The sequence below is a fragment of the Chinchilla lanigera genome, unplaced genomic scaffold (genome assembly GCF_000276665.1).
Source record: "Chinchilla lanigera isolate Chin_1 unplaced genomic scaffold, ChiLan1.0 scaffold00061, whole genome shotgun sequence".
NCBI lineage: Eukaryota > Metazoa > Chordata > Mammalia > Rodentia > Chinchillidae > Chinchilla > Chinchilla lanigera.
In genome coordinates, this window is record NW_004955462.1 from 6,681,840 (window position 1) to 6,698,608 (window position 16,769).

The 16,769-nt window shown below is 37.4% G+C and overlaps 1 pseudogene; it reads right to left on the minus strand.

Annotated features, from left to right (window-relative positions):
• Positions 1-11,530: 11,530 nt before the first annotated feature.
• On the minus strand, positions 11,531-12,656 carry LOC102029599 (annotated as a pseudogene).
• Between the last annotated feature and the right edge of the window lie 4,113 nt (positions 12,657-16,769).

A 16,769-nucleotide genomic window follows, 5' to 3' on the forward strand; every position in this document is an offset into this window, starting at 1 on the left:
TCCTTAAAATAAAAAAAAAAAAAAATAAAATAAAATCCTTGGCATAAAATCTTTTTTACTTATAAAACCTCTTAACATCTCAGGTGACATGAAGAGGGTATGTCATATGACACACCTAAGAAATTTCTTTGTCTTTTAAGCTCTGTTGAATTGTATTTACTTGAGTATACAATTTTTCTGTCACCAGCATAGAAATTCCCTTAAAGATGGAACTCTATTCAACTTGATGTCTTTGTGAACCTGTGCTTCCTTCCCAGGGGCTGTTTAAATCAAATCAGGTACAGACAAAATATTCAGCCCATAATCCTGCACACATGGAGATATTACAAATCAGAAACTTGAGATTTCATTTGTAATTCAGTAAGAATTACTAATTTAGGTTCACATAAAAAAGTTCATTATACTGAAAGTGAAAACCATGGAGAAAGCTAAATACAGAATTAAGGTATACCAAAGTGTCTTAAGGAAAGAGAACATGAAATAGTAAGTTTACACACCTGGCCATATCATCTGCGGTTATTAGTAATGCATCCAGATCTGTATATCACAGAAAATGGCGTGTGGATCAAAATCCCTTGGAGCAACCAATTAAAATAATCTAGGACCTTATGTCAAGCCCACTGAGCTATTTGGGGCTTGGAGCACAGGATATCTACAAATTGATGGTCTTAAAAATTTCTAGGCCAAGTGTGGTGGCACACACCTGTAATCCCAGAACTTGGGGGGCTGAGGAAGGAGGATTGCTGTGAGTTTGAGACCAGCATGGGCTACAAAGTGAGATTAAGGCCAGCCTGAACTGCACAGTGAAACTCTGTCTCAAAGAGAAAGTTCTAAATGATTTCCTGCATGTGGAAGTTTGAAAATAATTGTTCTAAATGTATAAAGTCTTGCATGTTCAAAGAAAATAACACCTCCATTTACATTTTAAGAAAGTAGTTGTCCTAGGAGACCACATATGTATTTCAATGCTATTTCTCAGTCCAAAAAATTTTTGGAGTGCTTCTTTTGTACTGCCTTCAGGGGCTCACAGCATTCTTTGGTATCTACTTAATTGTGCAAATCTGCTCTTATAGAGTGGATTTGTATGTTAGCAACTGTCACATATGTTTAGAAGCACATCTAGTGAATGATGTAAATGACCAGACAGAGTAACATAGTTTGGAGCCCTAAACAGGGTGTGATTTTGAAGGAAATTAAACTAGTTTTCTTGGGTGGCTCTCAAAAAACACTAAAATGCATAAATTTGGCAAAACATATGTACATTTTCACAAGCGTTATATTTATTCAGAATAAAAACTCTTAAAACAGTACATTTGGCTGGTAGAAACAAATATGTAAAATGTCCTATTTCTAACATTCCTGAAAACATATTTATGCATTGCTCTTGTACCAGAAACATATACACATGGACATTAATTCAACATGATGTCTCAAATTTCATCCATGTTGATGGCTTCTTAGCAAAAATGTTTTAGGATCAAGTTTTAAGCCTGTGAAATCAAGACAGCTAGAAGCCAGACTGGAAGGGACCCCTAAGGACTGCATTCTCAAATTTTGAATAACACTTTCACTTGGCTCTTACTGCTGGATCAGATGTAAATCCACTGCTTTAAACATCTACTTTTCGGGGGCTACTAATTTCTGTTTTGACCCTGGGTTCTGTGCTGGGTTGTTGGTTTCTGGTATCTTCTTGTGTTGCAGTCCTCATGGCTCCAACGAGTTCAGTTACTCGAGCAATTTACCTCATATTTGCACTCCCCTGCTCCCAGGGTAGCGTTACAATAGAAGTCATCAACAAATCACCTAAGACTCATCAGATTTATGGACTAAATGCCATGGCATCTTTCAAGGCCTTTTGCATTCTAATCAAGTTTAGAAAAATAATCTCAACAATACAAAAAACTAAAAAAAAAAAAAATCTCAAAGAAGATTCCCCCAGTTACACTTGGATTTAAGAATTTTACTGAAAGTTACTTAAATTTTCTAAGCTTTAGGTTCATCATCCTTACAACGTTATAACAGTGAACTTGAAAGAGTAAATAAAATCCAAAAGGTACAGTAGATGTTGTAAAAGGGAAAGAAAGTGCTGAAAAGGAAAGAACAACTGGGATGAGGCAAGGAGAAAGGAAAGAAAGAAGGGAAAAATATATAAAGAGACACACGATAACTAAGATAATTATACTATCAATTTCTATCGTTTTGTTGAAAGAAGCAATTAATGCTTACATTTTTTGACCAATTTTACATGCCTATATCTGGTGACCTAAACAACTACTTTGAAGACAACAATATGCAATGTAAGAACCATTGTTGAATTTGTACCTTGTTATTTTGAAATTCTGTATTGTTCTTAATGTTTTTATTGTTTTTTAAATTATTTGTTATTCTCTTTAAATTAAAAAAGAAAAAAAATTGATATAACAATGAAACTTACTGCAAGGAATTTTTTGAAAGAGTTATAATAATGTAAGCATAAAACTTAGCTATTGTTACTGTAGTCATTTAAAGCAACCAGCACAGTACTGATGTGTTTAAGCAATGACAGCTATTAGTATCATTATTTTTAGAAAATTACTGATGAAATAGGCAGATTATTGAATCAATAATATGACTATGAGTCACACAACCAAGGACAGACAAGATGCCATATTCTTAGTTTATGGAAACTCTCTAATATATTTTTATTCTAAATAAGTATTATTAAAATCATAAATTTTTATATGAAGCCTAACTTTCTTTTCCTTTCTTCCTTCACAGCTTCACTCATTCCAGGCAAACACTCTATCACAGAGATATATATCAAAGCCTTTCTATTTTTATTTTGAGACAAGCTTTCTTTAAGTTTCCCAGTCTGCCCTCAAATTTGCTATCCTCCTGCCTCAGCTTCCTAAGTAGTTTAGATTATAGGTACATGGCACCAACTGGACTATGCCTAACTTTTAGATTGGGAGCTTTCCATATAGAAAATATCACTAAATTCTAAGCTTTGCTAACATATCAGTCAGGTGCTTTCCCACAAGACAATCAAGAAATTAAGCAGGAGTCTTATGATTTAAATAAATATTTGCAAGAGCTAAAGAATGCTCAGTTTGTTCACAACTAGTAAAAATAATCTAGGGTACAGAAAGAGGACACAGGCATCTCATATTCTGGGCCAGATCCATTTTTTTAAAGTCCACATTTGAATGTCAAAGATTAAGTCTTCTCATTTCTATTTTGTCTTTTCTTGGTTTTTTTCTTTCTTCTTTGTTCTTCTCCTCCCCACCCCTTTCCTTCTCTGTCCTTCTCTCTCCCTATTTCTTTCCCTTTTCCTTCCTCTTCTCCTCTTTCATTCTCTCCTTCCTCCTTCCTTCCCCTTCAGTTCTCCCATCTGTTTCTTTTTCTTTCTCCCCTCTTTCCTTTCTTCTTTTTGTACTGTGTGTTTCTGTACTTCTTGGCTCTTAATAGGGAAAAAACTGCCAAAATATCATGAGATAGGTGGCTCTCAGGGGTACTTCTTGTCAAACAGGAAGTGCCAGAGATCTTGTAAAGTGTCCAGTACAAATTTTATTTTGCAGACTCTAGAGGTTTGCATCTGGATACACATCTGTATTTTCTGGGTGCAGGGCCAAACTGAAACATTCAGTTTATCCATTGCTAATAAACATGTCAGCAGTTTCTTTACTCTCACATCTGTTGTGAAAAATGTTATCTTTCCTGAAGTATATTTATTTTGCCTTTAATACCAGCTTTCATGGATTTCAAAATAAAGATATGCCTTTATTTAACAAATCTAATAGCATATGCCAGAAAGTGCCTCACAAGAGTGATGAGATAAATTAAAACATATACTGTATCTTGGGTCCTAAAAATGGAAATCAATATAACCAATGTTGGTGACTCTCATGAAGACTATGCCAACTGAAATGACTTGCCTCTTAATCAAGTTCATCTTAAAATCTATTCAGGGTACTGTATGCATCACAGGGATTCAACAAAAACTTTAAAAACCTATTATCAGTTGTTTCATCATTATGGCTGTCTTCAGTCAGGCTGATAGTTTCCTTTCTCAAAGAAACAACCTCTAAGCACTTGTTTCTCATTTCATGTTCTCCAGAATGCCTGCATAAGCCTGTTTCCTGGTGTGGGGGCTATCAGAAGTTCAAATACATTGTTCCTTATGATGCTTTAAAAAAGCTGGAATTGGATGTGCTCGTTCATGCCTGTAATTCCAGCACTTGGAAAGGTGAAGCAGGAAGACTGTGAGTTTAAGGACAGCATGGGCCACATGCAAGTTTAAGTCCAGCCTGTGCTACACAGTGAGACCCTATCTCAAAAAAGGAAACCAAATAAAAACTTTGTTGTCATATAAATTGCAAAAACTACTGGTATTTCTTCCCTTTCTATTCTTCCAATTTCTTTCATAATATTTATGTCAAGGATCCACTCCATCCTCACTAGTGCTATTTCCTATTGTCCCTCATTAATACTATACCTTCTCAAAATATTTAACTAATGGGAAATGCTGTTTCTCTCACACAGTTGAAGAAATGTATATCTGGAAAGTTACCACCATATAGTAGTTTAAAGAAGCAAGCAGGAAAACCCTGATATCAAGTGTGTGGTGAATGTGATCAGGTCTATCAAAGAGGTACATGTGTTTTCTTCAAACTCTTTTCCTAATTTTATGGGTATTGCTAAAACTTCATAGCGCCTTCTGAAATCCAAAGCCCTTTTTGGCCCAACTGGCCAATAGCCAATCTCTGCTAATGTCAAGGAGGGAATGCAGCAAAACTCTCTAAACCTATCACCCTGTCCCTTCAGCCTCACAAAATAAACCAGCAAGCTGTGTGCTGATGTATGAAGTTCTTTGCTAAAAGATTAGAACAACGTCAAAAAGAACTATGCTATTGAACGAGCAGTGATTATCTAACAAAAGAGAAAGCAAAGGTACAGCAGCATCAAAATAGCAAAAAAAAAATTTTCTAATTTAGTTAAGGGGGCAAAAAAACCCAAGTGCATAAATAAGTAATATTAAGATTACAAAAGATGAAATAACTAGGGAATCATCTGTTAATAAAGACAGAACACTGTAACAGAAGCAATCTGCTGGGTGATAAAATTGGTAAAACTCTTAAAGACAGGCACAGGGAGGCACTTTCTGAACAGAACCCCAATGGCCAAGAAACAGTTCCAAAGATCCACAATTGTGATCACAGCAAATTAAACATCTCTAACACAGCAATCGAGTAAAGAGATAACCTATAGAATGGGAAAACATTTCTCCTGCTATTCCTCAAACATAACCCTAACATAGAGAATACATGAAGAACTTATTTCTATTGGTACATGTTTGCAGGGCATAATGATTATGTTCCCTATGGGGGGGTTGGTACACAGCCATAACACGTGAATTCTTTTTACATCCCTTTTCCTGCCCCTTTCTCTCCCTTTACCTCCATCTCTTGGTCCCCTTTCCTTTCAAAAAATTCTCCTATTATCTTTTATTTTGCTTTTTATCTGTATATTTTTAAATGTAAGAAATCTATGTGATAGCCAAGCTTGTCTGATTTATGTCACTTAACATAGTCTCAAGGTATATCAATTTTCCAACAAATGACTCAGATTTATCTTTCTTTATGGCAGGATAGTGCTCCACTGTGTATAAATACCACATTTTCTTTATTCATTCATCCACTGATAGACATTTAGGCTGCTTCCAAGATTTAACTATTGTAAACATGGGTATGCATGTATCACTGTAATATGACATCGTTAACTCTTTCAGGAAGATGCTTAGAAAGGCAATAGCTGGGTCACTGTCTGGAGCAGCTGAGCTATGATCATTCACATGTGTGGAGTTGAAAGCACAGAGCACCCAAGAAACATCTTGAGGGCATGGACTACCCCAGGTGAACAGGTGTTCCAATGCTGAGAACATGGGGCACAAGAGGAGAGCTAGTTAAATAAAGGGGCATCACATGACAAATGTATAAACAAATGCACTATAGTGGTTAAGCAGTTCCTTTCCTCCCATCTAGAGAGAGGGCTCCACTTGACCTCAGCTTTCTGTCTCTTTATTTCTCCATCCTCTTGCCATCCTTTCCCCTAGGAACTTCAAGAGCTGCGAGGGCTGTGGCAGTTCACATTTTCTTTATTGATTCATCTGTTGATGGAAGGAATAGGGAAGTGAAAAGACTTAGAAGAGATGATAGTAGCTTCAACTATGTAGACAATATTCTGTTTCTTACATTGGATGCTATAGGTAAATCATTATTATTTAAAACTGCACACATGCATACATTCAAGAGTTATAAGAATGAACTTGATTGACATATGTACATACTTTTGTATACATTTCTCTCAAATGTAATAAGTATAGAAAGTAAGCAAGAAGAAAATATTGTCAAGAATTTAGGAAGTAATAGTAGAAAGAAATTGTAAAGTTAAGAGAACTTGTCAGGGTAATATGCATTGAGACTTGAATAAATAAATATATGCCAGTCAGAGATCAAAGGTAGTAATGGAATGTTAAAGTTATTTAGGCATCTTGGAAAGCATTGTTGACTGAAAGCCAAAAAGGTGTTGCATATGGAGCTAAGACAGAAATATCCAAAAAGAGAGGTGGACTTGGCTAGAGGTTGGGTAAATCCACAAAAAAAGGATGGTAAGGCTAATGTAAACAAAGCCTAATTCCAGTAAAACAGGCATCCTCAACAGGAGTTGGGGGCTCTTTCCTGTGGGAAAATTGCATCAGAATTCTTCTGCCCTTTCAGAATCCACCATAAACATTTCTATTCTCAAAGGATAAAATTTTATGTTTTATGTGGATCCAGGGTGCATAAAACATGTTCTCAAGATGGTCTTTTACAGAAATGAAGTAAATGGACTACAGAATGACACATGAGCTTCCTCTCCAGAGGTAGCAAAACAACCCTGTAAGGTTTTAAAGGCCACAGATGGACACTTCTTAGATGGTTACAGAGGAAAAAGATTAAATCACAATGAGAACATCTACAGTCAATGTTCATTTTTCAGCTACTGCACAAGTGGTTTTGAAGTGTGGCTCAAGCACAGAGTGGACATGTGACCTGGGAAAAATCACCGCACTTCTCTCTAATTTTTTATCTAGAAGACAGAGAGGTGAAGCTTTGCTTTCTTTGGTATTTTATGATCCTAATATGACACAATGCTAAGATCCGTACATTTAGTGATCCAACCCAATTATGGTTTCCCTAGTCAGACAGAGAAGCTAAAGGAGAAAAATGTCTTCAAAGACTTTTCCTTCCCCCAACTTTCCATTTCCCAATGTGGATCAGAGAGATTTCTTGTCCCCAGAAGAGCTATGTGACAGCAGTCCAAAGGGCAATCATCTTCCAGCTTGAAACCCTATCTGCCTGTCACTGGTTATAGATGCTTCATATCTGTGGGATGCCTTCCTCCTGGCTGGCTGGTCCTTCATCTAGAAAATGCCTTTCAAAGTTAAAAGCAGGAGAGGCCTCTTTGGTTTCAGTAAAGAATGCTTAAAGGTAAGCGTGAGTCAGTTTTTTTCTCTTAACCACATGGAGTTTTGTTTTTATAGCCTTCAAAAATGAAACAGTTTTTAATCTTAAAAGCAAATATTTCCACGTTAGCATTTCAAAAACCAATATATTGTACACTGGCAAGTAATGTGGGAAATAGACATTCAGAACATTTAATAATGATTGAACACATAAAGCATTTTCCTTTTGTTTTTATGTGACAGCTGGATGAGTTTCAACTTCCTGCTCACAGCACAGGCTCTCAGCTTCCAATTCTAGAATTGTTTTCTCTTTTCTTTTCCCTGCCTTCCTTTTCCCTTCATGTCTCCTCCTTCCTCTTTGAGAGAACACAAATGTTTTTTATTACATAATAGCTGCAAACTTTATATCTCCCACTTCAGTGGTTGCACATCATAAACAGGGGGGAATGAACTTCAGACTCCATTAGGACGAAGGTGAGTATGGATCATGGGGAGGCCTTTCATACTGAGAGGATGAATATCTTTTCTTGAAAAAGGGAACAAATTGCTCCTGAAGAGTGACAAGACCATAGTTCTAGTTGAGGCAAAGTGAAGCCTATGGACCAGAACCGACATGATTCTTTCAGGATTCCTTTAGCCCTGTGAAAGCTTTAATAAGTGAAGGTTGATGCATACTGACACACTAAGCCAAGAGAGACAGAGTGTGTATAAAAACACCATATAAATTCTGCTAATTCTGATCTTCTCTTCTCTAATCTGCAACTTTCTTCTACATTTTCTTTTAAAAATAAAATTATTGTTATAATACTGGTTAACAATTTGAAAACAGCAAGGGCAAGACAGCAATTTTCATTTAGCCATAACAAATATTTATCAAGCACCTATACTATGTGACAGGCACTGTGTTCTAGACGCCTGAGACTTTCAACGAGTAAAATTTACAGGTGTCTCTGTTGCAAGGAAGAAAGGCATTTTTCTGTAAAAGCAGTGATCTGATTTTGCCTGTTTCCATGTTAAATATTTCATGCAATCTAGTAAGTGCCTCTACCTATCTTTATATATTTGAGTACATTAAATGCAACACAACACAATATAATACAAATGATTTTTATTGAGCCTCTGCTACCTAACAAGGAGAGACTCTGGGAGATTCTCTGGGAGTAATCTCCCAGAATACTTCTAGGAGAGAATTATTGAGAAGGAAGGCATGTCTTGTGCTCTTGGAACCTTTATTCCAGTAGGAAAAGCAAACACATAAAACAACAAGATGGTTTTAGATCATATTAAGGCTTATACAGACATAAATAGGCTAAGAGCAGATAGGATAGGGTGGCTGGGCTAGACTCTAACTGAATTTCAGATCAAAATAAGAAATCTATAGTGGACAGAGAAGAGCTTTCCCAGCATAAGGAGTATGAGGTATGAGATTCCCAAAGACAGGATGGTGTTGACCTGAACAGAAACAGAACAAAAGCCAGTACGCTAGAAAAAGGGTAGTAATAAGAGTTGATACCAAAAGAATAGACTTTATTATGAATTTTTAACCTCCAAAAAGATGAAGCCCTAACCCTCAGTGGCTGTGAGTGATTTTATTTGGAAATAAAGGCTTTGCAGATGATGAAGTTAACATGAAATCATTAGAATGTGCCCAAATCCAATATGACCGATATCCTTACCCAAAGCGAAAATTGGGGCACAGAGGCACATATACACTGGGAGAATGTCATGTGAAGATGAAGGCAGATGCAGAATGATGTATCCATCAGCCAAGCCATGCCAGTGATCACCAGTAAGCTAGCCAGAAGCCAGGGGGAGACATGGAACAGATTTTCTATCACAACCCTCAGCAGGCTGTCCTACAACTATGAGTGGTGCTATTAGTCTCCAGAAGTGTTAGACAATAATTTCTGTTGTTTAAGTCATTGAGTTTGTAGTACTTTGTTAAGACAGCTTTGGAAAATATACTGGGAGACTTTAAATATGATCTGATGAACATCTTTGAAAAGATCATATTGACATTGACATCTGGTCATGGCAGTGCAGTATAACTAAGGAAAGCTCTACGATTTTCACAGAAAATGTCAGTAGAACTTCACTCTTCAGAGCCATTAGAGAGCAACCATTATATATAGAACCAGTGGTCTTGAGTTTGTAACATTACCATTTAGCCTTCTTCATATAGAAAAGCAGAATTTTGGATGGAGGATCTAAAATAATGATATACTGATTTTTGTAAGCTCAACACAATGATGTTTTATGCAAATTAACCCTTTCCATGATCCCTAAATACCCATTTCAGTTTACAAAATATTTATTATTTTGAGTGTGAGGGATGTAGGAGATATTGGAAGTATAAAAACAAATAAGGTTGTGCTTGTAACAAATTTATAGTTTGATGAAAAGGACAGGTAAAGAGATATATCAAACTTTCACACTGGTCATAAGCAGAGTACCTATAGATGGACAAATGAAGAGTTCAGCCATTTTTTTGTGATGAAGACAGTGTCTGAATCAAATATTAAAAGTGAATAACAACTGGCCAAATGAAGAAAGATGTTATACTCCAGGAAGCGGGACAGCCTGGCAAAACCCTAAGGTGTGCAGCTAGCTATCAGCAGACTTGCAACCCTAAAAATCTGAACAGAGGCAGAGATGCAAGGTAAGAATAGGAGCCTAGGCTTAAGAGTCCTTGTATGGCTGGCCAAGATCCTTGACTGCTTGTCAAGACAGTAGAATCCACCTGAGATGGAAGGAAAAGATGAGCTTCACAGATCTGCATATTTATATCTGTCAGAGTTCTTTGGTCATGAGCAACTAAGTTGACCTGAAGAGGAAACGTTTTGCAAAAGCTTTGAAAGTTTACAGAATGAAAGGAAAAAGTAAAGAAACAGGTCTTGGGAAAGATAATCCCAAAGCAGCCATAAGTTAGAGGTGGCAGATTGGTAGTAGATATTTTCTTCAGGGGCAAACCACCAATAACTGTGGTGCTTGAAAAAACAGGTTATATTTCCAAAAATAACATGTGTAAAGTAATGTGTATAAGATGTCAAATAAAGTTGCAATGACAGTGTAATAAGAAGGAAAAAGTCTTTATTCTGATTTCTACTTTCAAGGACTACTTTTAACTACTTTAAATGTTTTGTCTTCTAAAATTTACCTAAGTCTAAAAAGATGCTTATACCACTAACCAAAAATAAACCTAAAGCTATTATATTGTCTGGATGTGAAGAAATTTGTGAAGATGAAAGTGGGGAGATTGGTTGGGAGGCTATAATATTAGTACAGAAATCTATGGATCTGAATAGCTTAAATATGTATTATTTATCAATAACATACAGTATTTATTCTGAATATAATTATAATATAGTTATGATGAGACAAAATGTTTACTTATAATAAATCATAGAAATTACATCTGTATCCAAACATACCTGTAATGCAGGCAAAGCATGAATACAAGCTTTATGGTTGAAAGCAATCCCTTTTACAGGAAAAATATTTGGAAAACATAAGTTTGCTTATGCTTCTATCTTGCTTACCAGTAGAAATGAAGATTCAGCCAAAGGTTTCATTTATGAGCAAACTTCATAAGAAAAATGAAAACAGAACTTTAATTCACATTTTGAACATGCTTAAGAACACATCTGTATATGTACAAGGTGCACAAGCACATGTGTATATATGCTTGTACATGTACACACCCATATGTGGCACATATATATGTATTATCTTTGTACTCTACTTCTTTGTCTGGGTACATTCCTGAATTTTGGATCTCCAAACAATGTTAACTGTTTAGGCTTGAAGGTGAGCACCAGTTCTGATGATTTGGGGGGGCAACCCGTGGGCTTTATTTTGTGGTGGTGAAGGTATGTGATGAGGCAGAGCTCCCTAGGCCCCTTTCCTTTTCCAAGAAGTTTGAAGTAGAAACTGTGAGATGGGGAGATTCTCAGTGTGCTAGGAGAATGAATGGACCACCAGGGATCTCCAGCAGCTGAAGGTCTCTCTCCCTCTCATGGTCTCACCAGAACAGTGGTCCAGAGGTTCCTACTCTTTGAAGGCCATGTGGAGCGTGAGGTCTACCACCCCATTGCTGTACCCAAATTCAAGGTCAGACCAGGAAATGAGTTTGACAAAGTTGTCACTGGGGGAAACACCAGCCCCAGCATTGCAGGTGGAAAGATGAATGTCATTGGTGAAGTCATAAGAGACAACCTGGTCCTTAGTACAGCCCTGGATACCTTTGCCTTTTAGGGGGTCCCTGATGCCAGTGTCACCACCTTCCTGATATTATATTTGACAGCTTTCTTCAGGCAGCAGGACCACAACCCAAATGCCAGGGGGTTTCCCGTTTAGCTTAGGGATGACCTTGTCCACAGCCTTGGCAGCCCCAGTGGACACAAGGATGATGTTCTGGGAAGTCCCACAACCACCAGGTTGTAGTTTCTGAACGGAACCATACACAGTCTTCTGAGTGGTAGTGATGGCATGGATTGTGGTCGTAAGTCCCTCCACAAAGTTGTCATGAATGACTTTGGCCAAGGGCATTACGCAATTGGTGGTATGGGAAGCACTGCTGGCAGCCTTGCCGGAGTTTTACATCTCATCACTCACAACCATCACAAATATGGGGCACCCACAGAAGGGGAAGGGATGATGACTCTGGGCTCCACCCTTCAAGTGAGCCCCAGTCTTCTCCATAGTAGTAAAAACCCCAGTGGACTCCACAGCAAGTTCAGCACCAGTGTCACCTGATTTGATGTTGGTGGGAACTCGGTCCTAGGAGATGGAGATGGCCTTTCAGTTGATGACAAGCTTCCTCTTTTCAGTCTTGACTGTGCCATGGAACTTGCCATGGGTGAAATCTTACTAGATCATGTAGTAAATCATGTCACTGAGGTCAATAAAGGAGTCAATGATGGTTACAATGTCCACTTTGCCAGAGTTAAAAGCAGCCCTCATGAACAGGTATACAATATGCCCAAATACACTCACTCCATTCTTCACCCTCATGTCTCAGGGATGTGGCCGGCACTTCAGGGCAAGAGGCAGCTGTCAGTTGATTGCAGAGGAGCAGACAGACTTGATGACCAATGAAATGAATAAGCCATCTGCTACAAAAAGGATTATCCTTGATGACAAAGATAGTGGAGGGAATCAGTCTTAAGCTAGCTTTTTAATCTCCTCTGCTTGACTTTTCTTCTGAAGAACTGACTATCTAAAACTTTACAAAGTTTTCAACAAAATCAAGGAAGTAGAAAATTCTACAGAACAAAACATGAGGCCTCTTCAATAAAAGGAAAGAAAATTAAGAAGAGAGTAATAAAGAACCAAAGTTTAAGAGAGATTTGAAGCAGGATTACAGAACTCAATATATGAACCTTGCTTGTCTCTTGGCTCAAGCAAACCACCTATAAAAGAAAAAAAAGAAAAAGATATTTGTGATAATTTGGAAAATGTAATCACTGACAAGAGGTTTGTTAAGGATTTTTTAAATGTTTCCTGGGTTTGAGAGTGATATTTCCCTTATAAATTGTTTTAGCAGTCCTCATCTTTTGGAGATCCTTGCTGAAATATTTTTGTATGAGTTTATATGATGCCTGAGGCTTGCTATGCAACAATTGAATGACAGGAATCAGAGATATATGTAAAACAAAAGTGACCTAACTTGAAAACGATTAAAGCTGGATATGTAGGGAGCAGGGAAAGAGGGGATTAGTATATTAGGTTGTTCACTTGTGCAACTTAAAATTTTCCATACTAACGTTTTAAATTTTTTTCACATACAGTATATCTAAATATGGTTTCAAAGATTTTAGAAAATAATTTAAAATGTTAAGTTTATAACTTTGATTTCTGTTTTTATAATGTGATTCCAGCTAAAATACACTTAATACCTACCACACACTTTTCTAAATACTGGAAAGAGAGAAGCAAATAAAGCCATAAGCAACAGAAAAATTCCTGTCTTCAAGGCAATTGTATTCTCATAAAGGTAGCTGAAATTAATGAGCAAAGGAGATGGTAAGTTAGACAGTGGTAAAAAGAAAACATGAGAGATAAAAATTGTTAGGGTGGGAGAAGGGTTGCAGTTATCTTTGGCTGTCTTATCCAAAGACTTTGCTTGAGAAGTTCATTTATGTCAAGCCTGAAAGGAGTGAGAAAGTAAGTCCAATAAGTGTTGGAAAAGAATTCTGACAGAGGTCACAGCAAACAAAAAAGCTTTGATATATGGGCATGCTTTGCTGATTTGAGGAAAATGGGAGTCTCTTGAACTGGAGCAAGTGGGAAGGAAAGAACAGCATGGGACATTTAAGAAGTAATGATGATCCACGCTCCCCAGAAGTTTTTGTAAGGACTTGAGTTTTAATTCTAAGTGACACGAGTTTTCTGTAGGATTTTGAGCAGAAGAGTGATAGGAAATGGACTGCTGTTCAGTGATGAACTGAAGAGGGACAAGGACGGAGACAGGGAAACAGCGTAGGTAGTTAATGAGAAACTCCAGGTAGGGAAATGATGGCAGCTTGGGAAAGAGCAGAGGCGGGGGCAGTGGTGAGAAGGTATCATATTCTGTACATATGTATTTTGAAGATGAAAGCAGAAGAATTTGTTGATATTTCAGAGTTGGGTTTGCAGCTTGAGCAAGCTGAAAAATGTAATTGTGTTACTGAAGTAGAGAGGACTGCTGGAAGAGGAAGGGTAGATATCAAGAGCTCAGTATCTGAGGATCTAAGAGAGGTCTAAGAAAAACACAAATAGTCAAGAATGTTGGAGCTCAGGGAGAAAGTCTAGTTACATATGTTAATTTGTGAGTCATTAACATATGTAGAATTTAAAAAGCCTTTGCTCTATTACATAATCTAAAATCTAAGACGAGCTAGAAGAAAGAAAAGATAGGAGTATTCTTTTGGGAACTTCCATATTTAAAGATTGAAAAGATGAGGAGAACTCAGTGAAGACTGATAAAGGTACAGAAAAAAATATTTTTTTTCACACAATTTGAAAGCAGGTTTAGAGCATGGTTACTGGCACTATAAGAAGGTAAAATTGCCACACTTTGGAGCTTTACTTCAGATGGTGTCTATTTCCTCAATTAAACAGGAAGCAAGTCAATGAACAAGATTATAAATATGAACTAAGGACAATCTGCACAGCTGTGCATTTTTCTATGCCCGTATTCAGATGTGTTTAAAGTCCCAAATTAGATCTAGATGCATGTGACAAAGTCACTGATGGACCAGATAGTTAGGACTCTGGTCAAGTGTGATAGTTCACAGATTGAGTCAACTTGAGTAAGACCTGTCCAACTAAATTGGATGAGCATTGTTCTAGGTGTGGCTGAAGGAATTTACTGAGGATAGAAGACCCATCCTGGGCAGGAGTGGCACCAAACAATAGGCTTGTCATCTGAATGGAATGAAAGGGAAAGGAAGAAGAAAGGCTCACTCTTATTTCTTCAGCGGATCCCTAGTGTTCGCCTTCACCTTGGTTATCTGTCTCCTGTCTTCCAGCACAGATTCTTCAGCCTTCAGCTCAGACCCTTTGGCCTCCTGACACAGGCTCACGTGGGTGACTGCCCTGAGATCCAGGTCTTCAACTGGATCCTTTGGGTCTCCAGAGCACAGACAGACCTTTTGCACTTTTCCACACCTGACTCTGCAGGCAACCATCATAAGCCAACCTTATAAATCCTTATACATTTGTACATTTTGCAGTAAGCCTATTTCTCTAGTAAGCACTGACTGCTATGCCAGGAAGGCAATAAAAAATTTGGCCAAGAAGCTAAAGCTGGCTAAAAAGGGAAATAAAGACAAGACAGGAATGAGTGACAGTGAACAAGTAGTAGGATTGACAAGTAAAAATCATTGTTCTCTAAGACAGAAATGTTTCTAGGAAATATTAAATTAAGATAACTCTTTGAGTATTTTTGAAATAGGTGAGGTAATACTTATTTAAAAACATTAAATCATATAGAATTCTTCACCTTGCATTGCACGACACAATATTCTATACTTTTTTGTATTTTTCAAGAGATTTCTGCCTCATTTACTGTTACACTTTTAGATGTTCCCTTCCACCATTGTATCACTTTGTCTGCGCATTTCTCTGTACTTACACCTTCCTCAGAGCCCCACACACATCTAGTCTTACTAGATGTGTCACCCAATAAGAAAATGTATGAAACAGAAATTTCTGTAAAATAGATAGGACTATTAGAAGTTGAAATGGAACTCACAAAGTCCTCCTACAAATATTCAAACTGCTGATCAGAAAACTGACCCCCAAAGCTTGACTCCATAGCTCAGATAGAGACTTGTAACTTTTACTGAGTAGTACTCTGAATAGTTACATTTACTAAATGAGTGATCTCTCTGGACGAAACTCTGAAGTTAGATCCAGACTGTACTATTATTTTGACCTTAAGTGTTAGGTAAGCCACCTGCCTCCCCTCTAAGCCTTCATTTTCTCATCTGCAATATGAACTAACCCTAGACATGTTTCTAGACTATTAGCCTCTTTAAGATAAGGGCCATGTTTTATATTTTGTTTTATATTTACTACCTAACATAGTACTCAGAGCATAAAGAAGATGTTCATTACTTTTTTAAATAAATAAATAGGGATTCCTAGGGGAAATTTTATTTTAGTAATCAGCAAAACCACCTGCAAATAAAATAAAATAGGAGGCAAAGACAAACAACAAATTGTTCTGTGAACTCTGCTTTAGGAAAGTATTTGAGTTGATTCTCAGAAGCACTTAGGAAGAAACCAAAGGATGAGATCATGTGGGAAAATGCTGGCGTTATACATAAAAGTGCCTATGGAGCCAGGATACTCCTGAATGTAGCTCTCATTTTTCCAAATACCAGGAGTGGTGGACTGAACCTTGGTCACTCAAGATATCCACATCCTCTAAGCCCTGTAAATGCTACCTTGCATGAGAAAAGAGATGTTAAAGCTGTGATTAAACTAAATGTTTTAAAATGGAGAAGTATTCTCGATTATCCAAGTGGGCCCAATGTAATCACAGGAATCCTTTTAGAAAGGTGGCAGGAGATCAGGGAGACAGAGGATGATGTCACAACAGATGACAAGAAGTGTAGGGAGAGAACTGCAGACACTACACTGCTGTCTTTGATGGCATAGGAAGGTAGCTACAAACCTAAGGACGTAGCTGCCAAAAGATGGGAAAGTCAAGGAAACAGATTCAACTCTCCAGCCTCTAGAAAGAACCCATCCTATTGTCACCTTGACTGTAACCCAATTAAAACTGATTTCAAACTGC